We start from the raw sequence: 6,311 nt of genomic DNA, 5'->3' as shown, positions 1-6,311 counted from the left end.
TCGGCTGGGGAACGTTTTGACTGTGCGACGGTAGGAAGTGACGTGACCCTCTCTTTCCGGTCCGCCGGATTATGAATGACGGTCGCCGCCACCGCTTCCTTGAAGCGCTCTGCGTTCTTTCTCTCGTGGCCTCGTTGGCAGCGAGTGGTCAGCAGACGAAGACTCCCTGAAGTGGCCTCGGGAAACTCGGCTCGGGCGGGGCTGGAATGCGCTGGCGGCCCCTGTCGCCTACCCACTCACGCACCCTCCCTGCCTGGCCGCGCCTCTGCGACCAGGTAAGGAGGGCGCAGTCCCCGTGACCCCGAAAAACCGCCTCTTAGCATAGGGGGAAACAGGATGCACCATGCGGGCAAGGGTGGGAAGGCTCCCGTCCCCTTCCCAGTTTTTCCAAGATCAGTGGCCGTGGCTTTCTCTGACAGTGGAATGGAGCAGCTTCCAGCTGCAGCAATCTAAGGGGTCGTTTGCCATGTGCTGCTAGGTTTGTGTGTGGACTTCGCTGATGGCTCAGACGGTAAAGCGTCTGCCTACAATGCGGGAGATCTGGGTTCAACTCCTGGGTCGGGAAGATCTCCTAGAGAAGGAAATGGCAACCCACTCCATTATTCTTGCCTGGAAAATCCCATGGATGAAGGAGCCTGGTGGGCTACAGTGCATGGGGTCACACAGAGTCGGACACGATTGAGTGACTTAACGTACTCAATCAAGTTTGTGTAGATTTCTTGGATCGTCTTGAACTTTTTTTTTTTTTTGAAACTTAGTTTTCTCTCCCAGCCCTACCTCGTTGGAGAAAGCAGTTGTCTGTGAATATTAGCAAACTGTTGCTCCAATGAACTTGCTTCATTTGGGGCCATTTGCTTCTATTGCATCATCAAAGCTGTGTTTCACTTTGGTTTAGGATTAGGTGACTTGGTTTTTTTTCTTCATTCTTAATGTCATGATCCTATCTTGGATATCAAGAAAATGCCAACACTTAATAATACATCTTGGCAAAAGTATTGCTAGAGGAGATCGAGTACTTTTTTCCTAAGCTTATCTAGAAACAGTGTTTAAAAGGGAACATGCAAAAGCAGGCAACAGCTAGTAGTATGACAATTTAAACTTTAACCATGGTCATTTAAATAATGTGGAATAAAATCTTTGTTATAAATACCACCGAGTAATTTGCTGTCATATTGAGTAAATCAAACATCAAGCTATGTGACTTTTTTTTAACTCCCTGGTGAGTACTATTTGTAGTTGTTCAGTTTCTAAGTCGTGTTACACTCTTTGCAACTCCCACGGACTGCAGCACACCAGGCTTCCCTGTCCTTCACTATCTCCTGGAGTTTGCTCAGATTTACGTCCTTTGAGACAGTGATGCTATCTAACCATGTCATGCTCTGCCACCCCCTTCTCCGTTGCCTTCAGTGTTTCCCAGCATCAGAGTCTTTTCCAGTGAGTCAGCTCTTCACATCAGGTGGCCTAAGTATTGGAGTTTCAACTTTAGCCTCAGTCCTTTCAATGAATATTCAGGGTTGATTTTCCTTAGGATTGACTGGTTTGATCTCCTTGCAGTCCAAGCGACTCTCAAGAGTCTTTTCAAGCACCACAGTTCAAAAGTATCAATTCTTCAGCTCTCAGTCTTTGTTATGGGTCCAACTCTCAAATTCATACATGACAACTGGAAAAAATGCTAGCTTTGACTATATGGACCTTTGTCAGCCAAGTTATGTCTCTGCTTTTTAATATGCTGTTTAGGTTTGTCACAGCTTTCTGTCCAAGTGTCTTTTAATTTCATGGCCGCAGTCACCATCTGCAGTGACTTTGGAACCCACAAAAATAAAATCTGTCATTGCTTTCTCTTTTTCCCCTTCTATTTACTATGAAGGGATGGGACCCAATGCCACGATCTTTTTTTTTGAATGTTGAGCTTTAAGCCAGCTTTGTCACTGTCCTCTTTCACCCTCAAGAGGCTCTTTAATTCCTCTTTGCTTTCTGCCATTAGAGCTTTTTGAATGTTGAGCTTTAAGCCAGCTTTGTCACTGTCCTCTTTCACCCTCAAGAGGCTCTTTAGTTCCTCTTTGCTTTCTGCCATTAGAGCGATATCATCTGCATATCTGAGGTTGTTGATATTTCTCTTGGCAATCTTGATTCCAGCTTGTGAGTCATCCAGCCTGGCACTATATGCAGAGTACTCTGCATATAAGTTAAATAAGCAGGGTGACAATATACAGCCTTGATATACTTCTTTCCCAATTTTGAATCAGTCTGTTGTTTCCATGTCTGGTTCTAACTGTTGCTTCTTGACCTGCATAGAGGTTCCTCGGGAGGCAGATAAGGTGATTTGGTATTCCCATCTCTTTAAGAATTTTCCAGTTTATTGTGGTTCACACAGTCAAAGGCTTTAACATAGTCAGTGAAGCTGAAGTAGGTATTTTTCTGGAATTCCCTTTCTTTCTCTATGATCCAGTGAATGTTGGCAATTTGATCTCTGGTTCTTCTGCCTTTTTAAAATCCAGCTTGAATATCTGTAAGTTCTCAGATCACATACTGCTAAAGCTTAACTTGAAGGATTTTAGGCATAACTTACTAGCATGTGAAATGAGCACAATTGTATGGCAGTGTGAACATTCTTTGTCATTGCCCTTCTTGGGGATTGGAATGAAAATGGACCTTTTCCAGTCCTATGACCACTTCTGAGTTTTCCAAATTTGCTAACATGTTGAGTGCAGCAGTTTAACAGCATCATCTTTTAGGATTTGAAATAGCTCACCTATTCCATGACCTCCACTAGCTTTGTTGGTAGTATTGCATCCTAAGGTCCACTTGACTTCATATTCCAGGATGTCTGGTTCTAGATGAGTGACCACACCATTGTGGTTATCTGGGTCATTAAAACCTCTTTTTGTATAGTTCTGTGTATTCTTGCCACCTCTTCTTAATCTCTTCTGCTTTTGTTAGGTCCTTACTGCTGAAAGGATTGCCTTAAGCATATCTCATTATTCCACATTGTGTTTTCTTTAAGATTTTTTTAATGTGGACCAATTTCATAGTGTTTATTGAATTTGTTATAATATTACTTCTGCTTTATGTTTTGGTTTTTTGGCCATGAGGCATGTGAGCTCTTTGCTCCCTGATCAGGGATAGAACCTGTACCCTCTGCATTGGAAGGTGAAGTTTTAACTGCTGGACTGCCAGAGAAGTCCTGGAAATTATGTTTGAGTTATACCTGAAGGCAATATTTTAAGAGGTCTAACTTCAGAAATAAATCTGGAAAAATCAATGAGATTTGAAAATTATTTTATCAATTCCTTTATTGTTTTACACTTCTGTTATATGTTTGTCTGCTTTAAACAAAGCTCAAACTTGAACTTTTGTAGTAGAGGCTCCATCAGGGGTTTTGGAGGGGTTGTTTTTGTTTGTTTGTTTATCTGAACATGTGTTTGTAACTTTTCTATCACCTGTGATTTGAAATAAGAATAAATGCTGACTATCCAATTGATCTTTCTAACCAACAATTTAGCAGACTTTGAAACTGAACAAATTCTGAAGCTAGTCAACTAAAACATCTCTAGTATACACAATTCCTTAGCACATGTTGTTTTTATCTTCAAGTTTTTTAGCTAGCCTACTGAATTCTGTTATGACTAGTGCTTGCAAAGCAAGGATTTATACCATTCAGTTCATGATGAGCACAGATATTAGTTACTGTGGGGATTCAGTAATTTTATTTCAGGTTTGCTGATGTTTCTAACAGGTTAGCATTTCATGCTGTGGCTCGTTAATTGTGAGGTCAAGCTTATCTGCAAGCATTATGATTCTATGGCAACAGATGATTCCCTGATTCTATGGAGAGAAGATGCCACAGTTCCCTTATGGCTAAGGTTGTAGTAGGCTTTCTTATTTTTAAATAGTTTTTCCCCACTTCTTGCCTGGATAAGAAAACAGCTAATTTTAATCATAGGATTTTGTCCTCTAGGATTTAGTGATATGTGTCTCGATGTTTCACAGCGTAGTGAGCACTGAATAGCTCGGTTTTTTCTTTCTTTTTTGACCTTTAATATCTAAGGTAATAAGCTGCTATTTAACTCTGTAGAGGCAGGCTTTTCTTTCCTTTTTTTTTTTTTTAAATCTATATTATTGAAAGAAAACAATGAGCTATTTGCAACCAAATACTGTTATTTTGGGGATTTCCCTGGTTGTCCAGTAGTAAAGACTCCCTGCTTCCAGTGCAGGGGGTGTGGGTTCAGTGCCTGGTTGGGGAACAAAGATCACACCTGCCACATGGCATGAAAAAAAAAAAAAAAACACCTTGTTATTTTTATGTATAAAATACAAGCTAGGTTCTAATACTCATAATGTTGAACGTTTTGATGTAGTGGGGAATTCAAATGAGCTTAAATTTAAACTTGAATCTTTAAGAAGAGTAAGTTTGTCATTTTTTTATGCTTATAAATTGCTTTAAACTATTCGATATAAGCAGTTAATATTCTAGTGAACTTAAGATATCCCATTTATACTCTGGAATTTTGTGACTCCCTGGTTTTCAGCCTTAAATAACAAACAGATTTTTTTTTTCAATGTTTGGTTTCAATCTTTTCTGTTTTTAAAAAATCTTTTTATTTTATATTGGAGTATAGTTGGTTAATAGAGAAAATCTTTTCAACTCAACACAAAATCTCTTATTTTTATTGAGAAGTTTGGAAATATAAAGCGTACTTGAAGACTTGCCCATCAAACTTGGTGTTTTTTGACAGTATCAATGCATAAGGAATTTGGGGATAAATTACAAGTAGATAACAATAGTATTTATTTAGAGGATTACTAATGTGATAGATGATGTTAGTTCTCACAACATCCTATATGGTAAATATTGTCATTATTATTATCTCTTTTTATGAATGAGAAAACTAAGGCACAGAAAAAATTTATATTACTAGATACTAAGTATCAGAACCAAGATTTAAACCCAATCAGTCTGTACCAGAGTCTAGACTCTTATTCATTACTCAGTGTATGAATATTCTACTTGTTAAGTAAATATATAGAATCTCATTAGGTTCCTAATTCTCTTGCCTAAATATCAGTAGACATAAAAATGTTTATGCTATATTTACAAGTTTGAGTGGATTCTAGTTATACTTTTTCCGACTCAGCTCATGGTGGTGTGTTTCTTCATTTTAATTTATACCTGCTGCTGCTACTGCTAAGTCGCTTCAGTCGTGTCCGACTCTGTGCGACCCCATAGACAGCAGCCTACCAGGCTTCCCGTCCCTGGGATTCTCCAGGCAAGAACACTGGAGTGGGTTGCCATTGCCTTCTCCAATGCATGAAAGTGAAAAGTGAAAGTGAAGTCGCTCAGTCGTGTCCGACTCTTAGCGACCCCATGGACTGCAGCCTACCAGGCTCCTGCGTCCATGGGATTTTCCAGGCAAGAGTACTGGAGTGGGGTACCATTGCCGTCTCCAAATTTATACCTAGTTTGCTCTTAAAATAGATTTATTTGGAAGAGAAAGAATGGTGTCAAGAAGAATGAAGCTTATGTGTACCAAGACTAATGTTCTCAAAAATACTGTCTTTACAGGGATTAGTGACAATCATTTATGTACATTTATTCATTTATTCATTTGAACTAAAATTTGAGTACTGTTTACCATTGGAGACGTGCAGTAATAAGTGCTGTAAAGAAAAAGAAAGCAGGATAAGGGGCTAAGAAGTGTTAGGAGTGCTTTTTCAATTCAGGTAGTCAGGAGAGACTGCTCTGAGTTAATATTCAGAGACCACAGTGAAATAAAGGAGCAAGCCATGTGAATATCTTGAAGAAGAATATTCTAGGCAGAAGGAATCGCAAGCACCCAAATTCTCAAGTGTGGGAGCACTGCTGGCATTGCACCAGAACAGCAAGGAGAATTGGCTTGAGGGAAGTGAACAAGAGGGAGATCAGGTCAGAAAAGAAGGACAGCCAGGGTCACATCAGACCCAGAGACCATGATAGGAAATTTGAATTTTATCAAGTGTGCTGGGGAGCCATTGAATGGTTGTGAGCAGAGACATGGTCTGATTTATGTTTTTAAAGGATCACCTTGACTCGAGTTGGACAATTGACTGTTGTGTAGGAAACAGTTAATGGGCTTTTGCAATAGTCCTTGTAAGAGCTAGTGATGACTTAGATTAAGGTGATATAACCTACCCTACCAATATCACCTTAATCTAAGTCATCACTAGCTCTTTCAAGGACTACTGCAAAAGCCCATTAACTGTTTCCTACACAACAGTCAATTCTCCAGCTCGAGTCAAGGTGATCTATTCGGAGAAGGCCCATAATTAATGCA

At 39.8% G+C, this 6,311-nt stretch overlaps 1 protein-coding gene across 2 annotated transcripts in view; it reads left to right on the top strand.

Moving 5' to 3' along the window:
* Positions 1 to 48: 48 nt before the first annotated feature.
* GSTCD (glutathione S-transferase C-terminal domain containing) overlaps positions 49 to 6,311 on the top strand; it is a 151,621-nt gene continuing 145,358 nt past the window's right edge. The window contains exon 1 of one of the 2 annotated variants that reach the window (XM_059887525.1): positions 49 to 275. The gene's annotated coding sequence lies outside the window, so the exon portion shown is untranslated. 2 annotated transcript variants of the gene reach the window in all.

This window comes from Bos taurus, chromosome 6, assembly GCF_002263795.3.
Source record: "Bos taurus isolate L1 Dominette 01449 registration number 42190680 breed Hereford chromosome 6, ARS-UCD2.0, whole genome shotgun sequence".
Taxonomy (NCBI): Eukaryota; Metazoa; Chordata; class Mammalia; order Artiodactyla; family Bovidae; genus Bos; species Bos taurus.
Note: the sequence above shows the minus strand (reverse complement) of the source record. Positions and strands in the feature narration are given on the sequence as shown.